At 45.8% G+C, this 23,497-nt stretch overlaps 1 protein-coding gene across 2 annotated transcripts in view; it reads right to left on the reverse strand.

Annotated features, from left to right (window-relative positions):
• MYO5B (myosin VB) overlaps positions 1-23,497 on the reverse strand; it is a 264,377-nt gene that overhangs the window by 175,246 nt on the left and 65,634 nt on the right. The gene's annotated exons all lie outside the window — the stretch shown is intronic.

Here is a 23,497-nt window from a genome sequence, read left to right on the forward strand (position 1 = left end):
TAGATAAATGGTAGCATACACTACATATTCTATAGTTTGATTTTTTTTTCCACTCACTATTGATATTTTTCCTTGTGGATACACACACAGATCTGGTTCACTCCTTTCAGTATATCACAATTTATCTATCCCACTACTGGTAGGCCTTGACAGTGTCCATTCACTTAACTAATTCATCAAGTATCACTCAGAATCTACTATGTGTACCACACACTGTGCAGGCACTAGAGACACTGAGAAATTATGTAATCCTTCCATTCAGGGTCAAAGATAAAGAGTTCCTTTGTGGAAATGCCAAGGTTGGGGAAATCTCACTGACTGTGCCAGCAGTCTCTTGAATCTTTATGACGTTAGAGCTCAGGAAGGGAGAAAAGGCTTAGCAAGTCTAGAGGTCTCATGCTTACAGGTGGAGATTGAAGGCGTAAGACTAGATGAGCTGGCTGTAGCAAGTTACGTGACCAGTCAACTCAAACATGAGACAAACTGTTTTCGTGCCACTACACATTGGAGTAGTTTGTAGGCAGCAATAGACAACCAAGAAGGTGGTCGTGGTCACTCTAACAATATCCCCAAATCAGAGTGACAGGGAGTAGCAGCCCTCCACAGCAAATCATGAAGACGACTCAGTTACAGCACACCTGGAAGTCTAGTGAGCCTCACAGCTGTGAGCCATGTAACCACCACGCACGGACACTACTCAACACCATGTCACATCACGTGGCCATGGACATGTCCTATTTCAGCTTTCTTCCAGCATTCTCTAACAGCCTGCCTTATGGGACAGACAGGCAGGATTTTGAAATGTTTGCAGAGTGTCCTTAATGATTTCCTGTTTACTTCACCAGCTGCTCTGGAAATTCTACCCTTGGATAAAACATCGTCCTGGGGAGTGTTATAAAGCCAAACGTTAAAAGAATCACACTATCCTTACCTACATGTGTCTCTCATCTATGCAGACAGCAACAAAAACCTCCAAATGAACATGGAGAAGCAGCAATAACATGCCTGGGTGTTTACTAGATAGGACTGCAGGACAAAGTCTTGAAGCTCAGGGTACTTACTGGAGGCTGCCAGTCTTGATTTACGACCCACCTTCCTCAGAGAGGTTAAGGGTGACCGTGTGCAAAGCACAGGTGATGCTAGATGCACGAAAACCACGATGAGAAGGAGCCTGGGGTCTCTGCCCAAGCACAATGGGGGAAGAAAAACTTGCACAGAAAGCAACAGTGCAAGGTAGAAAGTATTAAGGGCCACAGAAACTCAGATGGCAGAGATTCTTTTAGCTGGAAGCACGTGACATCAGAGCACAGCTTTGAAGGACGTGCAAGATTTGAACATGCCGAGGCAGAAGAGGTAGACCAGGAAACGAGGCCAGCACCTACGACACACAGCAGCAGCTGGTGTGAGGGGACCCACTCTGGCTGGCTGCGGGGGTGGTGTACAGAGGTAGAAGAAAATAAAGCTGCAAAGTTAGGATTACACGCAGACTGTGGAGGGCCCCAAATGCCCTGCTGGGAGAGGGGACTCCATGCAGTAAGGTATCAGAGGCTACTGAAAGTTTCTGAACCAGGAGGTGTGATGGGAACTGAGCCTCAGTTTCCCTCACACAGCAGATACCTGTGGGAACACCTTCCACACACCCCAGTGACATGGTGCCCGTTTACCACCACCCAGACATAGTGCACTGGTAAAACCACGAAGGTGAAATGTTTTTCAGGTGACTTTAAAACCTGTACAGCAAGAATTGTATTCCTCTGTTTAACTACAGCTTAGCTCACTAGGAATAAAACTGATAGAGCAATGACGTATCTTAAAAAGCTACATGTTGACACATTCTCTTGCACAACCCACAGTCTCACCCTCCTCCAAGGACCAGGTTCAAGCCTACACTCAGAAATTACCAGTTTTCACTAATAGTCTAGATTATGCATTTGAGCACATTGCCATCAAAAATGTATGCACTCACACATGTATAATTTATATCCTCCATCTTCCAAAAGTGATTTATAGCACAGCAATTCATTTCACACTGTCTTTTCCAGTCATTGTTTTGCATATCTATCTTATCTACCCATCTGTATCATAAACCTCTTTTGAAGAAGGTTTATTATATCTCTTTGCTTCTTCCAAGATACTTGGCCCAATGGAAAGCATATCCTAGTGCCCGACGGTTCCTTTTTAATTGATTTCTACTGCTCCCAGGCTTGGTAATATCACTTGGGGGAGAAAAAGTCTCCCTAAAATGCCCATTTTTTTCCTGGTCAGGCACCTGACAAAAGCAACCTTCTGGAAAGCAAGTCAGTTTCCTTTGTAAAGGAAACTCACTTTTAAAAGTTTATCTGAAGGTCAAGATATAGACACCTTTCTTCAAGGATGAGGGAGATGAAAAGCAAACCAAAGTTTCCGCTCCAAGGGAAATTAACATATGACAATGTCCATGTAAGACACACTGTGGGTCTGCCCATGAGAATGCAACCACTGCTCACTGACAGAGGTTCCAGGAAGCAACAGCTGTAGGATATTACGTGGTATAGGAGTCTGTATCCACACCCATCCGGGATTCACCAACCAACATTCACATTCTGCAGTCAGCACTTACACTCAACTGGGAAACCAAGGGCAAACTACGGCGAGTTTTCTGCTGCTGTTTCTATACCGCTGCCCCACCCCCTTTTTAACCTTCTTGGGGATTTTCTTAAACAGCAGAGTTGTTCCCTAGCATTTTATGTACCAAAGTCTTCCTACAACTGACCTGCCATGTGTTACAATGCAGCACAGGGGAGCTGCTACCTCTGGGATCCATCCAGAAAGAACCTCATTGTATTACCACTTTTCCTATAGCAGGACCCCACATCCTTCTGTAAGATTAAGTGAGGGCTCCCTTCATCAATACTCAAGCTGTATTCCAAGTTCTACGTCTGGAACTCAGAATTCACTTTTTCCATAGAGACAATCCTAGCAGTGCTAGGTTCCCAGAACAGCTGACACAGCCTGTATATCTAAACTACAATGTTTCTATGAGGAAGTGCATCTGAAATCGTTTATCAGCAGGTGTATGCCTGGGTATCCATGTGCCACCAGCATAAGGGAATCCCCTAGTTAGTGGAGGTCCCACCCTAAAAATGGGGAAGGGCAACAGCCCCACCTGCGCCCATGCCTCCATTGCAGCCACTTGCCACCTGGTGAAAGGAAACTGGAACAAAGTCCTCTCCTACCATTCAAATGCACTGGACGTTTATGGAGGGAATGTTAAATATCCAGATGCCCATCTCATCTGGATAGTTAATCCCTGAGTATTTACTAATATAAATATTACTGTGTACTCCCTACAACACCCAGAGTGATAGACGCTTTCTCCTCAAGGTTCTTTAGCACTTTATCTGAAAAGTCTCTTGGGGCATTTTCAAGTTTTACTCATATTCAGCTTATTTGCATACCATCCTTGTATTCGTGGAAATCCAATCGCTATCACCGGTACTAAAACTATTATCCACTTACTCACAGATGGAACTTCATGGTAGTCAACACACACAAATATCATCCCTTAATCCTCACAACTATCTCATGGTGTAGGTATACTCAGAAGTTAAGTGACGTACCTAAAACAAAAGTAACTGGTAGCCCCCGAACTCCAACTGCGATCTGGCAACTATTCTGCCTTCCTTCCACCACTGGAGGCTGCTTCTGTCATTGTGCAGGAGGCCCTCGGGGTACACTGGCAGCCATTTGTTTACCCACTGAGCCACTTGCCCCAGAGCCACCTGACACTACCACCAAACCCTGTTCCATGCATCTCAGCTCCCCTGACTCCTGGTTCCCTGTCCGCTTGCAGCTTCTGCAGATTTAAACTATTTGCACACAGGCTTGCACTGAAGATTTCCCAAAGCTTTTTAAATACTAATACGCTAAAAGAAGGAAGGAAATAGAACTAGAAAAGGCAAGGGTTTGGCCAAGGGGACGACAACGCACTGAGGCCATCCTCAAAAGTTTGTGAAAAAGAGGGGACCGATGTGGTTACCCAGCCAGGGCAGCCCCAGCAAGTGCTGCCACTGGAATTATGGCCAAACCCTCTGCCAGCAGACTTGGGCTATTTCGGGGCTGTTACTTCATGAGATTCTGGCATCTGTTACACTTCTGCAGGTTTCTAATTTCAGCTGCAAAGACAGAGTCCAGGAAATGAAGCAGACACATCTAAGGGCCTGCAGAAACAAAGAAGAACCCAAATGAATAACTGCCTGCCTTGAAGGGATTTCAAATAAGAGGCTCAAAGATAGAAAGAAAAGATTACAATAGAAAAATAATAAGAAAAAAAGACAAAAAACTACAGTAGCAGGCACAGCCCTGAGCTGACATTCAGAAGAATCATGAAACCAAGGAACAGTGATGGAAGAAGCATTAAAAGGGATGACTGGATCTTGCATTTGAGAAGTGAGCATAGGAGAAGAGAAAGGTTAAGGGACAAGCCAAGGTCACACAATGTAATAGACCAGGGAGATTAGAGTACAGAGATCCTGCTTTGGGGTTTTTTCTAACACATCTCATTAGAGCAGGGTGTGTCTGAAGCCCTTAACTTTGGTTAAGGATCAGTTTCTAACACAAGGGCACTCAGTCTGCTTCAAGAACCATGAAAGGGTTATATAGGTGGCATGGAAACCACGGGGGTTCCTGGAAGAGGCTGGCCAGCTGCTTGGCTGGACCATAACTTTCAGCCTATTCAGCAGAGTGACATTTAATTTCCCAAAACACCACAATCATGGACGCATGCCAGTGACATACAGTAACATACTGGAGCTCAATATGGAATTAAGAAAAAGGAAATGATACAGTAATAAGTAGGAACAGAGCACATTAAGAAGATACCCTAAACTAGTTGAGTTATTGCATCAATGCATAAGTGTCAGGAGTTGGGCTCCAAAAAAATATTTAAGAATGTAAAATCCTACAAAAATTCAGAATCCATTAAGAAGAAAGACTGACAGATTTGACAGCATTCTGTTCCTTTTAAAAGACTCTACAAATTTAAACAAATGCCAGACGATAAGAAGAAACTTTCAAACATAGAAAGATTTATTATACTCAAAGCTACTATAAATCAGTAAGGAAATATGAACAATTCGTAAATGGGCAAGTCAAAGAAATATAAGAAGCCAATAAACATCAAAAGACACTCAACCTCACTCATGATTCAAGAAGTGACCATTAAATGAGATACTATTAACCTATGAGCTTCACACACACACACACACACACACACACACACACACACACAAAATTAACACCAAGTAGCAGAGAAATGGGCATACTCATACTGTTGACAGAACTGCAAAATGGATAAAACCTGGAGAGCAATGTGATCTCACACCAAGTCTAGGAGTCTCTCCTACAAAAGCACTAGCTTGAGGATGAAGGAGTATTAATATTAACTATAGTGTGGTTTATGAATGCAGAAATTAACAATTGGTCTAAACATCCATCAACAGTGGGATGGAAACAAATCATCACGTGGTCACCCATGGGAAGGAATCTTGTGTCACTAACACATAGACTAATATGTATCAATCTGGAAAGATAATCAAGGTATACTAACTCAAGAACAAGTCATAAAACGTTTCATATAGTATGATGCCTGTTTGGTTTAAAAACTGCAATCTATGGATACATTGTTTGCATAAGCAAAGGGCTACACTAGAGAGGCTCACACCAAAATTTAGCGGTACCGCTGAGCAGGTGGGCTAAGAGGAAGGGAGGAGGGAAGTGTGTTTAAGAGAAAGTATTGGTAAGACTGTTGGACGATGCTTTGTTTTCTGCCTTTTTACAGTTTTCTAATACACTCATGAGTTCTTTTTCAACTCTTTCTGACTACAAAACTCAAGATTTCATAATGAAACAAACAGTAGTGCATATTGAAGGGAAGGAATAAGCCATCGAGGAAAGACCTGCAGAAGTGACCCTTGTGCTACATATTACTGTCCCATGAGAACATTTATTTAAAAAAAAAACCCTATATGCAGATCAATGTTGCTTTTATCAAGGACAACTGAGGTACTCTGGTGTTCTTAAGACCTGTCTGGCCATGAACCTGGAACGGAACACACAGTGGCTCTCCATGTGATCCTGACTATTAGGCCACCAACAACAGAAGCGAGGACCTAGCCCCTGCAGACCTGCCCAATGACAGAAACCTGTACTTGAAAAACATCTCCTGCACAACACTTCACACAGTGGGCGAAGCACACTCATTTTGGAAAACTGTGCCTCCACTATCTTCTACTGTCATGGTTGGCCTGACAAAGCCATTTATTCTTTGAGGACTGATGCCTCAGCATGGCCAGGAATTACACCCATGAAATAGAAGTGGGAGTAATTTCCTATATTTCTCTCTTCCGTACACCAAGGCCTGCAGTTAATTTGTGAGGTCAAGGAACTGAGGCACGATCTTTTGAATAAAAGATCTAAGAACAGCTTTATCACAGTGACATTCCTGCTCTGCCACTAGACACTGGGTACTTGCTACATAATGAAGCAGGCATGGGTGCTGGGATCTGAAACAAAGGTGGCTTTACCAGACACGTTCTGTGGGATGTACACACAAGGGTGGGTGGTCTGTACTGACACAAAGACACACCCAAACAGAGCCCCCATCGTGAATAAGGATAAGCATATGTGAGACTGGCTGGCTTAGGAAACAGTCTATAATCATTTAACAGACACAGTTAAGAGACTGAAACCCATGTGCCTTATGCTGATCAACCACCTACTCTAACCACCTGTATGAGCAGGGTCCACACTGCAGGGCCCTTGTGTGTGAACACACACAGGAACTCAGACACCCCCACGAGTCACACGACTGAAACCAATCTTCCCAGCGCTCCTGTGTGAGCCACCTTCAGAGGCTCCTTACTTTTGAGTGTCTTCAGAGGTGAAAACGTTCCACCTTTAAGAGAGAGAATGGAATCATTTGACAGCCAAATGTGTGTCAGTCCCAAATGTGGTGAGCATGTAGGTCAGTATCACCGTCTTCCCAACCCTAACTCTCCCTTCTGGTACCAGGGCATTCTCCCGGGCAGCAAGCTCAGAACTTTGAGAAGAACTCTTCTACCTCATCTTCCCACATTAGCTAGGAGGACCAAATCATTTTCTTTCCAAGCCCAGGACACTCCTGAGCGTGAAAGAAAGCACTTTCGACCTCAGGTTGAGCCATATGAAACTTCCACATTTGGCTGATCTGACCTACAGGCAAGGCAGCTCCAGGAGCTTCACCTATGCAGCGACAACAGGCACTAACCCGGCATTCTGGGGCAAACAAGGACATGTGGTCACCCAGCATCTGAGCCATCCCCAAATCCTGTCACATCTGCCTCCCACACTGAACTCCCCCCTTTTCCCATTTGGAGCATCTTGGTTCAGGTATTTGCTCTTTGCTTTTCAGATTAGGCTGTGAGTGCCAGGGTCTCCTTGCTCTCAGCCTCTCTCTCCTCCAACCCATCCCACCAGCAGCTCATAGATCCACCTTCCTGATGCTCAGGTGTGGCCACACCACGCCCTGTTCAGGAAGAATCAGTGGCTCCCACGGCCTCTTGCATTCAGGCCATACTTAGCCTATATCCAAGGCTGTTGGGGCTCTGCCTCTGCTGGTCACCATTTCCATCTTTCCTTCAGCCTGACTTTTACAATACACCAGTCTGTCCACTCTCAATAAACACCAGCTCTTTCCCACTGATGGGACAGGATGGGAAGGGAAGGGAAGGGAGAAAGACCTCAAATCCCCCCTTGCCTTTCTGCTTCCCATCCTGTCTCTAATGCTGCTGCTCCCCAGTCCACAACTTCCTGGCAGCCCCCGGGCCCAGCACTGGAGTCTATGCTGGCTCCTCAGCTTGGCCACAATATACCCGTAACCTCTAGACAATGTCTGCTCCCCCAGGGACCTCAGCTGAGCCAGCACAGCCACTCCAAGCTCACGCGGTACCAGCCCACAGGGCCAGCATCTGTGCTGGGCTTGGCTCCACTTGTGCCAAGGGCAACCATCACTGCAGTGCACGCTGTCAGTCAAGTGGAATGACTGCATTTCCTGGGCAAGCCCCCAGATCGTCAAGATGTATGTTGCTGATATGGTCCCCTTGTCAATAACATCCACATCGTTCCTCCCCATCCTTCACATCTTACGCCCACCCCCACTTGCCCACAGATGTCCATCACCCCATCATCTCTCCTCTCTCATGACAGGCCAGAGCAGGCTGGCTTGTCCCAGCATCACCCACACCTTATCTTAGTCCGACTGCAGGCTCCATGGAGGCAGACCCCGCGCTTTACCATTCTTTTCATCCCAGTCCTAGAACACTAACTTGGCCCATCAAAAGTCCTCGATGATAAAGACTTATTTAATTATACTAATAAAACTTGTTTGGCACATGTGTAACTTATAAAGTGGCTTTGAACTGAATCATCAGAGAAGTTCCAAAACTTCTTGAGCAATCACAGTGTTAATAGTCCTAAAGTGACTGCACTCAACAAAATGTATTGAGACATGTCATTTCTGATCTGTTAACAATCACTTTGGAGCAGCAGAATGTAGGTTTTTCCTTTCCAGGCAGTAAGCATGATGGCTGTATGGACCTAACAGGCAGAAAGTTTTGGGTTCTGAATAAGTAGTATCCAACAACACAGATGCTGGTCAAAGGCGGCAAACCTCTGACAAAATACCAAACCTCGAAAGGTCTACAGGCAAACCCTCGGCAGCTCATGAGGCAGCTGTAGGTACCAAAGGACCTGCTGCCAACGAGGGAACCAGGCAGAAGATCAGAGACCCTGGTGAAACCAAGGTGGAGCAGAGGACAAAACAGAGAAGACTAGAGGCAGCAGGACTTGGAGCCAGCAAAGAGGAGTCACAGCCAGGACACTCATGCTCAATCCTCAACGGGGAAGCCACACAGTGCTTTACCACGGGGGCCACTGGTGAGAGTCAGGAAAGGACAAGATGACCAGCTTCTCACAGCCTGGACCACAGGCAAGGTTCACGCAAGAGGCCACCTCTCAAGATCAGAGCAAATAATTCACTCCAAAATGAAGTCTTTACTTTACTATTTCCTCCACAATATAATTTGTTTATGTCTAAGATTCTCCATCAAAATAGGTCAATTTGTATGCTTGCTTAGAAGTATACTTTAACAACAGTTAATGCCAACAGATTCATGGAGACACTGCATTGTTTTAAAATTCAGTTGTTTATCTCATAGGTACACTGCTCAAATTGTTTAAGGGCCAAGGTATAAACTGGCAATTGCCTCTTCGGAGCTATAGGCTCCAAAACTTATCTACTATGTTCTGTGGATTCCAATTAAATTATAACACTCATATTAGATGTCCCAAAAAGCCCCATCAAAAACCAACACTGAGATATACACTAGGTACTAGGCTAATTGTGATGAATCCACAGCAAGGAGAAGGACTGCACTTCAAGCAGCTTAGAAGCTACAGCTTAGCTTTGAAAGAGTTAAGTGTTCAACTGTGTGACGCAGATCAGAAGTGCAGTAGGGTGGGGACTGGATTAACTGGGAAAGGCTTCAAGAGATGGTAGGATTTAAACAGAAGGAAAAGGCAAGCTTAGGAACAAATGAAATAACGCAGACAGGTAATATAACGTGGGCAATGTAGTGAGCTCTTCCACACGATTAATGTGATGACTCAAATACGTGCTCTTGGAGCACGAGCAACTTAGGGAGCAACAGAGGTCAACTGAGTGGCCCAGGAAGAAACCTTCACCAGTGCAGCACAGTCCCAGTGAAGGAACCTCTGATCCACACGGCCCAGCTTCTGTAATTCCAGAAGACAACTCCCAAGCGTGCCAAGGCCATCTGCTCCCTAGGTACCTCCCCTAGCACCCAGCCCTGCTGTCAAAGATATAAACCTTCATACACCCCAGAATGAACTTGGACAACAGTAACAGTGGCCTTTATATAAACGATCCAAGCACAACCCCAGGAGTGGAATGACTCAGCAACTGCTGCTGGACTTGAAGCACACGTTGCCCGTTTCCATGTAATCTATCTTCTGCCAACCCGGGACTCAACCCCATCCCAGTGTGCCTCACTCTGGAGTTTCTCCATGAAGTCTGAAGACGTACATTTCCAACCTAAGACACAACTATGTCCTTATTTTTTTGTACTTACTGCTCAGAATAAAGACAATTGAAATTTTAAAAAACCCACAGTACCTAAAACAGAAAATGTGAGTCAAACAACAGTGGGAAGTGGGTCTGGACAGGTCGAGGAGGACAGAGCATGGGGAGTGCCCCAACAGGCAGCAGTCCCAGTGCTTCAGGGTTAGTCCTATGGTTCATGCAGGAGAGGCTGAGCCGGACAGGACAACAGAAGCTCGAAAAGGTGCCTGTGGTTCCTTCTACTCCCAAACCTCCTGGCTCAGATACACAGGCAGCCAGTCGTGCCTCGTAAATCAAATGTAACTGATTCTTGGGGTTCTCACCTGCAACGGCTCCCCACAGAACACAGGGCCTTACTCTAAGTCCGAAGTTCTCAATTAGGGGCAACCGTGGCCCCTAGAAAACATTTGGCAAGGCCAAGACACTTTCAGTTGAGCTTTGAGCTGCTTGTAAATGGTGGGGATGCGGCTCCACATAGTCGCAGCACCATCCTTACATGCATGTGCAGAATGATCAGCTGAGAAATACAAGCTATCTTGTAGTTATTTTCCTTCCGCAAAGTCAACTGGCTTCACTGATGCTAACAGGCATCTAACAATAGACACATGACACATAAATCTTATCCTCCGCCAAAAGGGCTGACTAAATACAAAACTTCACAGGACCCCCATGTGCCCACTGTGGCTTATTGGGCCAGTTCAAACTCTGGACATGGGGCCAAGGCTATGTAGTCCACATAGACACTCAGTATCCAAAGGTAAGCTTCAGGGATCTGCCTCCCACAACACAGTGGGGGCACGTTCCCTGCTCAGAGCCAAGATACACAGCAAAGAAGTTTCAGCAATGCCCTAGCTGGAAACCAGAAGAACAATGTCACATGCGGGTGTTGTCCACCAATGGAAGGAAGGAGCGTGTTTTCTTTTTGCATGAGCACATCTGTTTGGATAGTCACTACAGTAAATTCTCCAATGACTAATTCACAGTTTCACTTGGTCACAGTTAAAGCACAGTATTTTATGGGATATCTGCTTCTGCTGAATCAGGATCTTGTTTCCTCTTGAGCTGTTACACTGAAGACAGGGATACACAATGCTCATTGTGCTGCCCAAGTGAGAGCTTGAGAGTGACCTTTGCCGAGGAGGGAATCCCAGCTTCCTTGAGTACCTATGAAGCATCTACTACTGCAGGTCAGCAGGCCCATCGACGACAAGAAAACCTCAGCTGACATGCACAGAACCATGCTTAAGTTACATTCAGGTGGGAAACGGCCTGCATGGTGTGGAGGGAAGGGAGGCTCTACCCCTCTGCGCACCACCCTTTTGGCCCACTTATACTCTCTCCAAACCACATCTTACTGATTGGTCAGGGTCTAGGACATCACTTGTTCATAGGTGTCACTCGGGCATGGTCACTGGGGTCCAAAGACCCCATACAGTGCTCCTCCTACTTCTTCACTTCCTCCCTTCCAGGTCTAGGGATCAGCAAATGGAGCAGGAGCTGAAGGTGCCTACTAAAGCATCAGGTCTTTGCTCTGCTCTCTCCTGTCTTTGCTTTGCAGGGAACAATCACAGCACGGTAGGACCCTTAGATACGGACGTGGCTCTGAAAGCGCTGGAGCCAATACCGCCACCCAAAACTGCAGTGCTCAAGCCCAGATCTCTGCTTTGGGAGGCACTGGGCTCGGGCCCAAACAAAACCTAGCAGAACTTCCTTTACTATTTGGCAATTGTTCCTTAAGAAGGTCACAGGCAGGTGGGAGGGAGAAATGCGGAGATGAACAAACTTTCAGTTGTAAGGTAAGTTCTGTGGATTTAACACAGAGCACTGGGACTACAGTTACCAATACTGTATTGTATACTTGAAGTTTGCCAAGACAGTAGATCTTAAGTGTTCTCACCACAGAGCAAACAAAAAGTAATTACATGAGGTGATGGATGTGTTAATTAGCTTGATTGCGGTGATCATTTCACAATGTATATGTACATCAAAACATCAAGCTGTGTATCTTAAATGTAATCTTTATTTGTCAACTGTATCTAAATAGAGCTGGGGGCGGGGGGAAGGTAAAGAGTACTTAGCAGTGAGGCATCCCTGAGCCCTTGACCATACATCTCTGTGCCATATAATTCGTACTTTAAGTCCCAGGCAATCTTGCTTGCCACATATTTAAAAAACTATTAAAAAAAAAAAAACCCTCTAAGTCTTAACCCTAGGAAGACAGATTATTGAGAAAGAACTCACAGCAATAATACAACCCACACAGGGAAAAGCCAGGTAAGAAACTTCCTCGATGTCCGGGCACTGCACAGACCCAGTGAGAAGATAACAAATGCAGGAGTGGCTACAGATCAGGAATACTAATGCCAGATGGGGAGTTTCTATAATTAGCAAGATGCCCCCGATACAGGGTGAAGGCAGCTCCAACCCAGTCCTGCAAGGCCCAGAAGACAGCATCAGAACCTGGCTATACCAAGTGTGGTCCACGGATCAGGAGCAGCAGTATCACCTGGAAGCGTGTTGGGAATGCAGAATCTCCAACCCCAGAACCAAGAGATAAGCTCCAGTTAAAAAAAAAAAAAAATCACCAGGCTTTCTGCTTGCACAAAGTTTGGGCTTGTCCCCAAACCCCCAAAGTGAAAGACTTAGATGATCCTGTCCCAGGCCAGAGTTCCCCCAAGTCCTTTCCTTCTCCCCAGCCTCAGCCCGTAAGTGAGACTTTTCTGCCCTCTCCCGGGAGCAATGAAGGAGTCTTTTTTTCCTTCACTAGCTAATCCAACTGATTGAATGCTATCAGCAGGTAGAATTATCATGCTCTTGAAATAGGCTCTGCCCTCTCCCCCCTTCCTACTTCTCCCCCTGCTCTCCTGCCTCAACTCTCCTTGCTGTGCCCATGCTCAGGGCTACAGGCTCCCCCTGGGCTTCCAGTCTCTGTGGTCAGTGAGCCAGGAAGGCCCCACTTTGTGGGCTCAGCCAGCTCGGCATTTTGGCAAAGCTATGACCTCGATTTACTAAAGGTCCTAAACTTGAGGGTACCTGGGTGCTGCACAGCCATTCGTTAGGTCACTACCTGAGTCCCCCCATTTGTAACCTTTTTTTTTTCCCCATGTAAATTCTATAAACCCAAACCATGGAAGCTGGGGAGGGAAGGGCAAAAGACTCTTGGCCTAACCCCTCCCTGGATGTGTCAGTATATCACAATCTCGTGCTTGTTCAAAATCCTTAGTGTGAGTTAGTTAAATCTCAATCTTTTTTTCTTCATACAGATTCCAGTCCAACACTGAGAAAACTCCAACACTGTTTCAATTGCTCCTTGAAACTTGGTGGACCCTAATAATTTGCCGTGAAGCATATGGATTGTTAGAGCAATCATACAATATGGTTTTGGAACACAACTTACAAGTTATGTTAAATGTAACCTAGGAATCTCCTTCTTTGTTAACAGTCCCAGTTGGAAAAAACACTTTGACTCAAATAGATCTCATCATCTGTTTATGGTCGTTAATTTATTCAGTGAAGAAAAACTTATTTTAAGAGACTAATTTAGCTCAATAGACATTTAACCAAGATTATATAATTAAATTGTTCATTTTCGTTGATGGTTCTTGTCTTTCTTCAGAATGAAGAGTAATGGTCAGATAGCACAGGCACTGGGAAAGACATTCTTAGGTTTCCTACACCAATGAAACCAGTTCCTTATCAATAATGACTAATATCATTCATAGTAATAAATTTCAGACCATGCTCTTAAGCTACAGCTAAGTCAATACAAATCTTTCATCGCCTTTTCCCCAAGTTTCATAGCCTCTTCCCCAGTTGACAAGTAATTCATACCCTTTGACACTGAATTTATTTCCATAATCCTAGAGTTTTGCCTGTGTAGCATTTTACCTGGCCTCAGAGGCACCTGTTCCAGGAATCCTATCAGATGGGCGTGGATCTGCGAGCAGGTGCACCACGGACACCCTTCAATGGATAATCCCCACACGCCATTTGTGTGGAACCACCATGAGCACACAAATAGAGCCTGGGGCTTTAGAAAGGTAGAGTAGCGATAGAGAAATTAGTCTCTCCTTTTTCCAAGCCTGATGATTTGCTTCGGCAAACTAATTACTTAACCTTGACTCCTGGCTTCCCTAGATGAGAAAAGATTTTTAGGATCCAGAAGCAGCTTGAAACTTCTGAATACAGACTGAATCTCCCTCTTATTTCTCAGAGGTGCACACTCGGGCAAATAGGGGCTGAGGGCAGAGATAAACATTAACAGGAAACACAATGGGAGGATTTCCCAGCACATCAGGCTCTTCTTCTGGAGCCAGTCACCAGCACAAGCAGCAGCACCCAAGAGACTGCATGGCACATGCTCTGTGGAGTCCACTCCAAGCTGTCCACCTTAGGAGTATATGATTGTAGAACCCAGGCAGCTATCTGAGCACCCAGGATGTACAGAAATGGGAACAGAGGAGAGGGTACCTCGTCTTTCAGGACAGATAACCACGGTAAGTTTCTAACGTCCATACCCCCTAAGAGAGGGCACAGGACAACTCAATCACAAGCAAGACTGGAGTCCAAATGACAGACCACACACCTTTCCATAAAAGCAGAATTTGTCATTGGGACCAAAAACAGGAAACAGGAAAACCATGAATGCTCGCCACCCAAGCTGGGAGAGAAGCGGCCATAAATTTGGACAAAAGCCCCCATAAGAGTTAAGAGGTCCATAAAACATGATTCTCCAGTCACCCACTTGACAACTGGTCCACTGATGATTTTTTCCCAAAGGTGACAGTACACAGGCACACAAGGGCCCCCTCATCCTACCAACAGCAGCACCACACTGAATTACACTGCCGAGTGCCCACTGCCTGCTCATCTCAGAGCAAAGCTCGAACGCTTGCAGCAGCCTCAAAGGCCCTCACCCCTCTGGCCACACACCCCACCCTCTCCCCACTCGGCTCCTGCCACAGGCTTGGCTTCCTCATCGTTCCTCAAAACCGCACAGTCCACTGCACCTCAATGCTATTCCCCATCTGGAGTGTTCTTCTCCCAGGCAGTCCCACTGCTTATCCCTTACCCGCTTCAACTCTTAGCCAAAAGGAGAACTTCTCTTTGCAGCCATTCCACCATCACCTCTTCACCCTATTTCCTATATCCCTTCTCTGCTTCATTTTCTCCTCCTGGCAGCAACAGTATCTACGCACTGAACACTTGGTCACATGTGTCTCCCCCACTACGTGATGGCTCCGTGTGGCCTAGAGCCCCTCCCCCATTTGCTCTAGGTCTGCCCGGCAGGTGGCAGGCACTCAAGTATTTGAATGAGTAAGATAGCGTTACTCTCATTTCACACAAGAAAGTGGAGTACTTAATTGGCAAGATTATGCACCTTGCCAAGTATGCATTACTGAAAAATACCAAAGCCAGGATTGACCCAAGTTCTATAGGGATCAATAGTAATGCTCTGAATCCATCCTGCCTCTTAAGTTAGTCAAATGTGTTCTTTCCCTTTCCCCTAAGCATGTGTCACCAAACCAGCCAGTCACACACTCCATAAACACAGAATGGAAGTTAAGGAATTCCATTAATAACCAATTTCCAAAGATGTTTGTAGTATGGACTGGTGAGAAAGATGAGTTTATTAAGGCTGGTAATCACCTGAAAAATCTTGACAATGCAGAATACAGGTCTGTTAAAAATAACCAAAAGTTAAAAATAAAGAGGGAAAGCACAAAGATTAGAGAACGTATCATTAAATACCAACACGAGATGAGTATCCTGCAATCATAGCATACCACAGACAGACAGCAGTAGATATGAAAGCTACTTTAAAATGGTTACAAGAATGAGATTTCTACAACACTGAGATTTCTTCAAGATCATGTCACAGAATTCTCTCTGGCAAGGTTCTGTTAAGGTTTTCATTTTTTGGTGGAGATCATATTAAGGAAATGGCAAATGAGCAAAAACAAAGGAAGGAATAATCCTCAGATTAGTTCCAAGATTACTGGAGTGGAAGTGAGGCTGTGCCTTCCATTCTCAATTATGTTGATGCAGCCGTTTAACCACCGCCAACTCAAAGGTATAGAGTGAAGCCAGCACGGGAGGTTTCACCACCATCGTTTGTCATCTGTAGCATTTCTTGCTGGAGAAGTCAAATAAAAAGTTAAACTGATTATCTTGCAGAAGAAAATTCTATTCATAAAACTACAAAGTCCCTACTCTGCAAAGAGCTCTGAGCAGTAAATTATCTTGTTAGATTAGTCACAGATTGAAACAGATATGCACCCAACTCCAAGATGGTCTAAATTAGTAGGCAGAAAAACAGACCCTTCTGGGCCTTTGCAAACTCTGCAGCTAATTCTCCAGACAGACTGCATCTTTCACTCCAGTGTGTGTTCTCTGGGTTAATTTAGGTAAGACAGAACTCAAAAGAACCAGGCACCTGCTAAAGACTCTACCTTCCTTAAGGGGTCAGTCATAACTGAGATCTATAACAGCCATTACTGTTACTTTTATTGCTTCATGTTTGCAGAACAGTTTGCAATTATCACTAGTAGTTATTAAGGTCCTTAAATTCTCTGCCGTTTATGCTGATGAAGAAATCTCATGAGGTAAAACTAAGTTTACTAACTGAACATTAGGACTGGGATTTCTAAGTCTGGGCTTTTTCCCCATTATTTAACCTACCGAAGGAATCTATCTCTTATCAACTCATCCCCTTTCCTATAAGGCAACTGAACACGTAAGAGTCACCTGGCGCCCTTAATGTGACACACCTATGGAGCACCTACTGTGTGCCAGGCAGGCTCTAGGCACTGGGGGGCAGAGGCAGACAAGTCAAGGTCACTGCACTTGTGGGGAAGATGAAGTCAGATGCAAAGATACCTGCTATGAAGGAAAGTAAAGCATGTTCAGGGGGCTTGGAAACAACTTAAGAGGGGAAGGAAGAGTGCTGTTTTAGATAGAGACATCAAAAGCAGCCTCTAAGGAAGTGACAAGGGAGATGTAGAAGGATGAAATGAGGAAGCCAATCCTGTAAACATTCAGTAGGGAAAAGGCATCACGAAAAGAATGGAAACCTCCCTCAGGAGGGAGCTGGGATGGGTCTAGGAATCCAAAACTGTAACAACCAACCAAAGCAACTATATCACAGGCTCTAAGAGCCTCATCTTGAGAAACACTGCCATGGAGATAAACACGTAGTTCTTTGTACTCGACAATGACAATACTGACCCATCAGAGCAGTACAGCACTGACACTGAGATGTCCCCATCAAGACGGAAAGGCAAGGCTCCTGTGTAGCCAACCACCCTCCTACGCCCACCAAACTGGGCTCCCAAGGCAGACAGGTGGGCTTGGCCCCTGAGCTCCAGGCTCAGAAACTCCACGGCACCTCAGCCCACTGAGCACCACCAGCAGCATCTGCCTTGAGCACTGTGTGGCACCTGACGCTAGTTACGTCCTGTGAAAAACAAACCCCTTCCCCTCTAACCCCCAGCCAGCTCAGGCCCTTCTGGTACCAGCTGCCCCACGTACATACCCCACCATGGCAATAAACTCCCCTATGAACTGAGGGTCTCTAAACTAGCACACAGTAGCAGCTCAGTAACTGATCAGTAACAACAACTTCCCTATTGTCAAGACATTTATGAACCAATTTCCAGCAGCGTAACACCCCCTATAGTGGGGCTTTCCACTTTCACAACAATGTTGTATTGAAACAAACTGCGTCATTTATTTCAATAAGGTATTTATTAAACAATCAAGTCACAAACACCCAGCCTAGCACACACATTAAACTTTAAAATCATTCCATTTAATGAAGGTTTCGTGGACACTTAGTGACTACTTCGGAATAATGCACAATCAGAACACTTTCTTATCACCAGGAATTAACAGTTGTTTCCCAAGACCTGTTTCCACTGTGCCTCACATCACCTGCCTCTGTCCCCACCACCCACATTGCCATATGTAAGGAGGCATTTCCTTGTAGCTTCCCATCCATTCTCAAATTATTTGCGCAGCACCTCTCAGTATCGTTTTAAGTCCTGGGCGTAGTGAACAAAACAGACAAAATCCCTGCCCTCGGGAAGCTTGTCATCCTAAAGCAGTCTCAAAGTTTCCTTTGACATAAAACCAAAAGCCGAGTCTTCCCTCCCAAGGGTCACTGACACCTCCCAGCGAGGCTGCTGTGATGATTTTTGCCAGTTTAATTGCAGGGCTCACCGTGATTTGGAGGCATTAACCACATCTTGCATTGTGTTAATGAGGGACAACTGAACGAGGGGGAAAAACTCACTGCCAGGCCATGGAACGCTGCTCTGATATGGTTTTATTATTCAGGTCAGAGAGCTGCGATCGCCTTTTCTTTATGTCTGAACATCAAGGTGGCCTTGTAATTAATTACCAGGCTCAGAACAGGGAATTGCAATTCATTTCTATACATTGAACAATGTCCAAAAAAGCATTAACTACCCAAAGGTAGGTACTGAGGAGCCCTTCAAGGCTCAGGTTAGTGCAGGGGGTCTTTTCTCATGGAAGATTCCATGAGGGAGGGTCCCTAACAAGGCCCTCTCTCACCCACCCCTTTCTGGCTTTGTTACCCTCACTGGAGCAGTCAGGCTTTCATTGTTACCCTTGCTGGGAGGGACTCAGGCTGCTGTTCTTATCACCCAGGCATCTCGAATGCTATTTTAGCTTAAAGTGCATGGAAGTTTAGCCTTTGTCCAAAGCCTAAAGAGCTGCTACACCGATTGAAAAAAAAAAAAAAAAAAAAGAACATACAATTAACTCATTTTATCGATTTCCCAAGTTAAGTCCTTAGACCGAACAAATGGGATCAGATTTCAGAAGATTAAACTTCCATCTCACAGCCCCATTTATAGCATTTAAAAAAAATATCTGCCACCTGAGCTTGGCTTCATGGTCCTTTGTTTCTTCTCTTTAAAGTACCCAGCACACTGGATTATTATTTCATTTGGCTTGGTGTTGGCCCTATGAAGTAATAAACAGTGGCAACGCTTATAGGATTATTTTACAGATGGGTAAATTGAGGCACGGGCCAGCAAGAGTTAAAAAAACAAGGAATCGGTAGGATTTAGTTTTTTTAAAATGTCTTTATATTGAATTTATGCTATACGAAATTTAGAGAATGCACAGAAAATCAAATCACAGCTGCCCAAGGAAAGGAAGCCTAAGTCTCAGCCATGCCCGAGGCTTCAGCTAGTGGACTCATAGCAGGTCTTTGCCCATTCCCAGTTATTCCTCACCGGGTCCGGCCTGCTGCCCCACACAGTGACAGAGGGGAGGAAGCTGTCCAGCACGAGAGGGGAAGGGAAAAGTGTGCCAACTGCTACCTTTCATAAGTGGGCACTAGCCACCAGAGTCCATTTCCATGGGGAACTATTTTCCCCATGTTATTTTTGAGTAATGTGAACAACAAAAAAAAAAAACTGCGTTCAGGAAGAATGAATGGAAATTGCTGTTATTTAGTCTTCTGACTGCAGCATATATTCTATGAACACAAATCAGGGGGTCAGGCGGAAGAGGACGAAATCAGAGAGGCAGAAACTCCTCTGTCCACAAAGCCCACTGCAGTGCAGGGCTACATCCAGCCCTGGCGTCGAACCTGCTGACCCCAGGCCACTCTCCTCCCAGGGCCAGATAGGCTCCCGTGCAGACCCGATTCCAGCCCCTGCCCTGCTGCTGCTCCCTGTTTGTCTTGTTGAGTGTGGGACCCTCTCTGAGGCCCAGATGCCTCACATGTAAAGCAGTGATCCTGGAGTACCCCCTTCCAGGGCCACCATGAAGATTAAGCAGTATGTTTAAAGCACAAAGCTGAACAGACACAGAGCGTGTGCTTTAGACGTAGTGACGACTATCATTACTAGACACAAGAGGAGGGCTTTGGACGACAGACCTTTCAAACTCTGGTGAGGACCATTTATTAAATTTCCAATCTATCACAGAGTGGTGTTCTGTGAATACAGGGAAAATGAATCACTAGAAAATCATGTGCTTGAACATCACAGCGACGTCCAATTGCCACACTGAGCTCTCAGGCACCTTTCAAAGCTGCGCTGACTCCCGCAGGTTGCCGAGTCTCAACGCGGAAGGCTCATCGTGGCAGAGAATACCCAAGCCGTCCTCCAAGAGCACAGAGGGGCAGCTGGCTGCTAATTAAGGGGGTAACTTAGGCCCTGGGGCGAATCAGGTTTACATAATAAAGTTACATAAACCGTTCCCGATTCAGACATTTGTCTGAGCTGGGCAAGCACATTCATATGTCAGCTGATGCCCCCAGAAGCCTCAATACACTGTCCTAGAGGGGACTTGGCAGAGAGCCAAAGGACCACAGCAGACGGAGGAGCACATCCTTCTATGTGAGGGGCCGACGCCACCGCACCTGGGAGCAGAGCAGCGGTGGGGATGGAAGGTCAGGAGGTACGGGTGAGACCAGCAATGCTGGCACTGCCCCCTCAGTGAAGCCTGTGACAGGATGCCGTGCTGTCCAAGGTCTGGTTACCCCTACAACTCTCTCCAGACCAAAGCTGAGGGAGAGTAGTACGCATGGTATCCCGCCTGCCCTATTCCACACCCAGGAGGCTCCCAGTTGCTCCAGAGAACATTTTGAAAACCACAGATGTTGGCAGGAAAACCTGGAAAGCCAGAGGACCTGGGTTCTATAATCTGGGTTCTACCGCTGGCAGGGTGTCTGATCTTGGAAAAATCCCTTCCCACTCTGAGGACCAGTTTCCTCATCTGCAGAGAGGGAACACAGCCACAGGCACTTGTCAGGATCCCTTTCTGCGTCCAGGATTTGCTGGCCCGCTTGGGGGCTGCACCTGGATCTGCACTTGCCCATCATTACACCTGGGCCTCCTGGAACACACCGCGAGGTCCCCTCCACTTCTCACAACACTCAGACAGGAGCGGGCCCCTGGCTAATCTTCAGAAAGTGTCTGTGCAATTGCGTCTTAAGGCTAGACTCTATCAGACTTATGTAACAGCTCAGCAGTTCTGCAAACTCCTCCCTTCCATCAGAACTTCATTCGTCATTTATTACATATGAACTGAGCCCCTACCACGGCCAGGCCCTAGAAAGGCAGTGGCAAAACAAACCACTGTCCCTGTCCTCAGAGTGGACAGTTTACTACTGAAACTCATTTAAACCTCTTTAGAGTGAGAGTGCAATCATTAGCATGACTTCAGAATCTTTCAGAACATTCTATAACCAGTTAAGTCTCCGCCACTGTCTCAATCCCCATTACCAGATATCCGATCCGAAACATGTTGAGCGATTTTTAATGACAGTGAAGAGTTTCTCTCTGGTTAGGATTCGGAGGGGGGTGGTGTTAGTGTATAGAGTTTATTTTTTAAAAAATAAAATAAACCGCAGCTTCCCTTCTACTTTTGAAGACACAGGTTTTCATTGTTTCCAGCTATCCCTAATCATAGGTGCAAGAGAAATGATTTAACACCACTGGTCCTTCACACCCCACCCAGGTTCCCTTCCGTCTCCCCATCTCTCCAGGACTGAGGACACTAAACAAAAATGTATTGGTTTTTCTGTTAAGTGGGCTAATGTTTTCCTGGAGGAAAGTTTAAAACAGATCACCAACAAACTTGAAAAAAACTGAAAATCTAAGACAGAAACCTAAGAAGAATCATGCCATATATGCCTGTGATCCTAAAAGACCAAAGTTCTAGGCTATGGGACATTGAGCAATTGGTGTCACTCCACAAAAGACATGGCTACGTCACTCTGTCAGGCCCCTGCCATGCGCCACGTGGGGAGATCTGTGCCCACAACAGCCTTCTCTCTGCCGTACGGCTAGTGACTTGAAGGGCAGAGTGGCCTTCATCGTTTATTTTCTAGTCAACAGCCTAGTGCACTATAATCAGTATTTAGAAAAACTTCTCTGTCACTAAATGAACATGTGGGGAGGAGGGCACGTTTCCCAAAACCCAGAAGAGGAAATCTCAGGCATGAGCCGAGCAGCAGTTTTGCCAGGACACAGGCACAATTCCACTGACCCAAACTGCCATCGCTCACTTCTGTAGCGAGAGAAAGCTTCAGACTCAAGTCCATGAAAGTGACCCACTGCAGTTACTCCGTTCTCCCATGTGTCAAGTGCTCAACTAACAGGGTGGGAGGCAGAAAGGTGAACACCACAGTCCATGACCTCAGGAGGCTCAACCCTTGCTCTAGTTCCAACAGGGGTTCTCAGAGTGGTCCCTGGATCACCTGCTTCAGCTTCACGTCGGAGCTTGTTAGAAATGCACGTTCTCAGGCCCCACCCCAGACCAGCTGGATCAGGGGCCTTAGAAGTAGGACGCAGACATCTGTTTAACAAGCCCTCTGGGCAAATTCTGATGCACACTTAAGTCTGAGAACCACTGAGGTACAAACAACAGGACACACAAAGTCAATAGCATAGAGCATCTGTGATGTCCTTTAGCCATGAAGGTGTTTCCTACATAAGCCACACATACCCAACGTTGACAATAAACACACTGTCACAGCATTAAGTGCTATTAAGCACTTACAGCATTGGCATTTTGTTATGAGATGAACATCAGTCCTATCCTCTTTGATAATAAGCAATATCTGAACACATTAATCTATATATTCAGCAGCTCATTTCAAAAATGCCCTTTTTTCAAAATGCCATCATCAAGACATGATTACATTCTTGGTTCCAATTTGGGGGGTTAAAAAAAGCAACTCAAGTGAGTATGATTGTGACCAAGGCCCTTTAAAGAGCAAAAGTCTGGAGAGGAAACAAGCACCTATAAAGAATGGCATGCCCGTGAATCCTGAACTCTCTGGGCTTATTTCTTCAAAGCTGTTCCAGGAAGACCCAACAACCCACACCTTTGTAAGCCAGGCACCTGAGGCTTAGGGCAGCACTGCTACTCCCTTAACGGACTAGCATGAGAAGAGCTCATCAATAATGAAATTTTTCAAGTCTGGATTATATAATTCGACACACCATACCATCACCCCCTTTCTCCCTGGGAGTCTGGTTTTCCTTCTCTCTAGAGGCAAGACCTATAACCTACAAGATGGAATGATTAGAAATACCTACTTGCTCCTTAAACTTTCTGAAAGCCCGGGGGGGGGGGGCGGGGGGAGCGAGTGCATGAAGCAAACAGGGCCATTATTCTCTGACCACGGGCACCAGCACCACCCGGCAGAGCAGGAGACAGAAAAGCTGCACTCAGCAAAGGCCCAAACAGCTTCCCAGCTTCAGCTCACAAATGGAATGATTTTGTTACTAAAAACATCCCTTCCTCTTTCGGACGCCTCCCTGCCTCAGGCCTGAGCCCACAGAACAGGTCTCT

Source organism: Lemur catta, chromosome 16 (genome assembly GCF_020740605.2).
Source record: "Lemur catta isolate mLemCat1 chromosome 16, mLemCat1.pri, whole genome shotgun sequence".
Classification (NCBI taxonomy): domain Eukaryota; kingdom Metazoa; phylum Chordata; class Mammalia; order Primates; family Lemuridae; genus Lemur; species Lemur catta.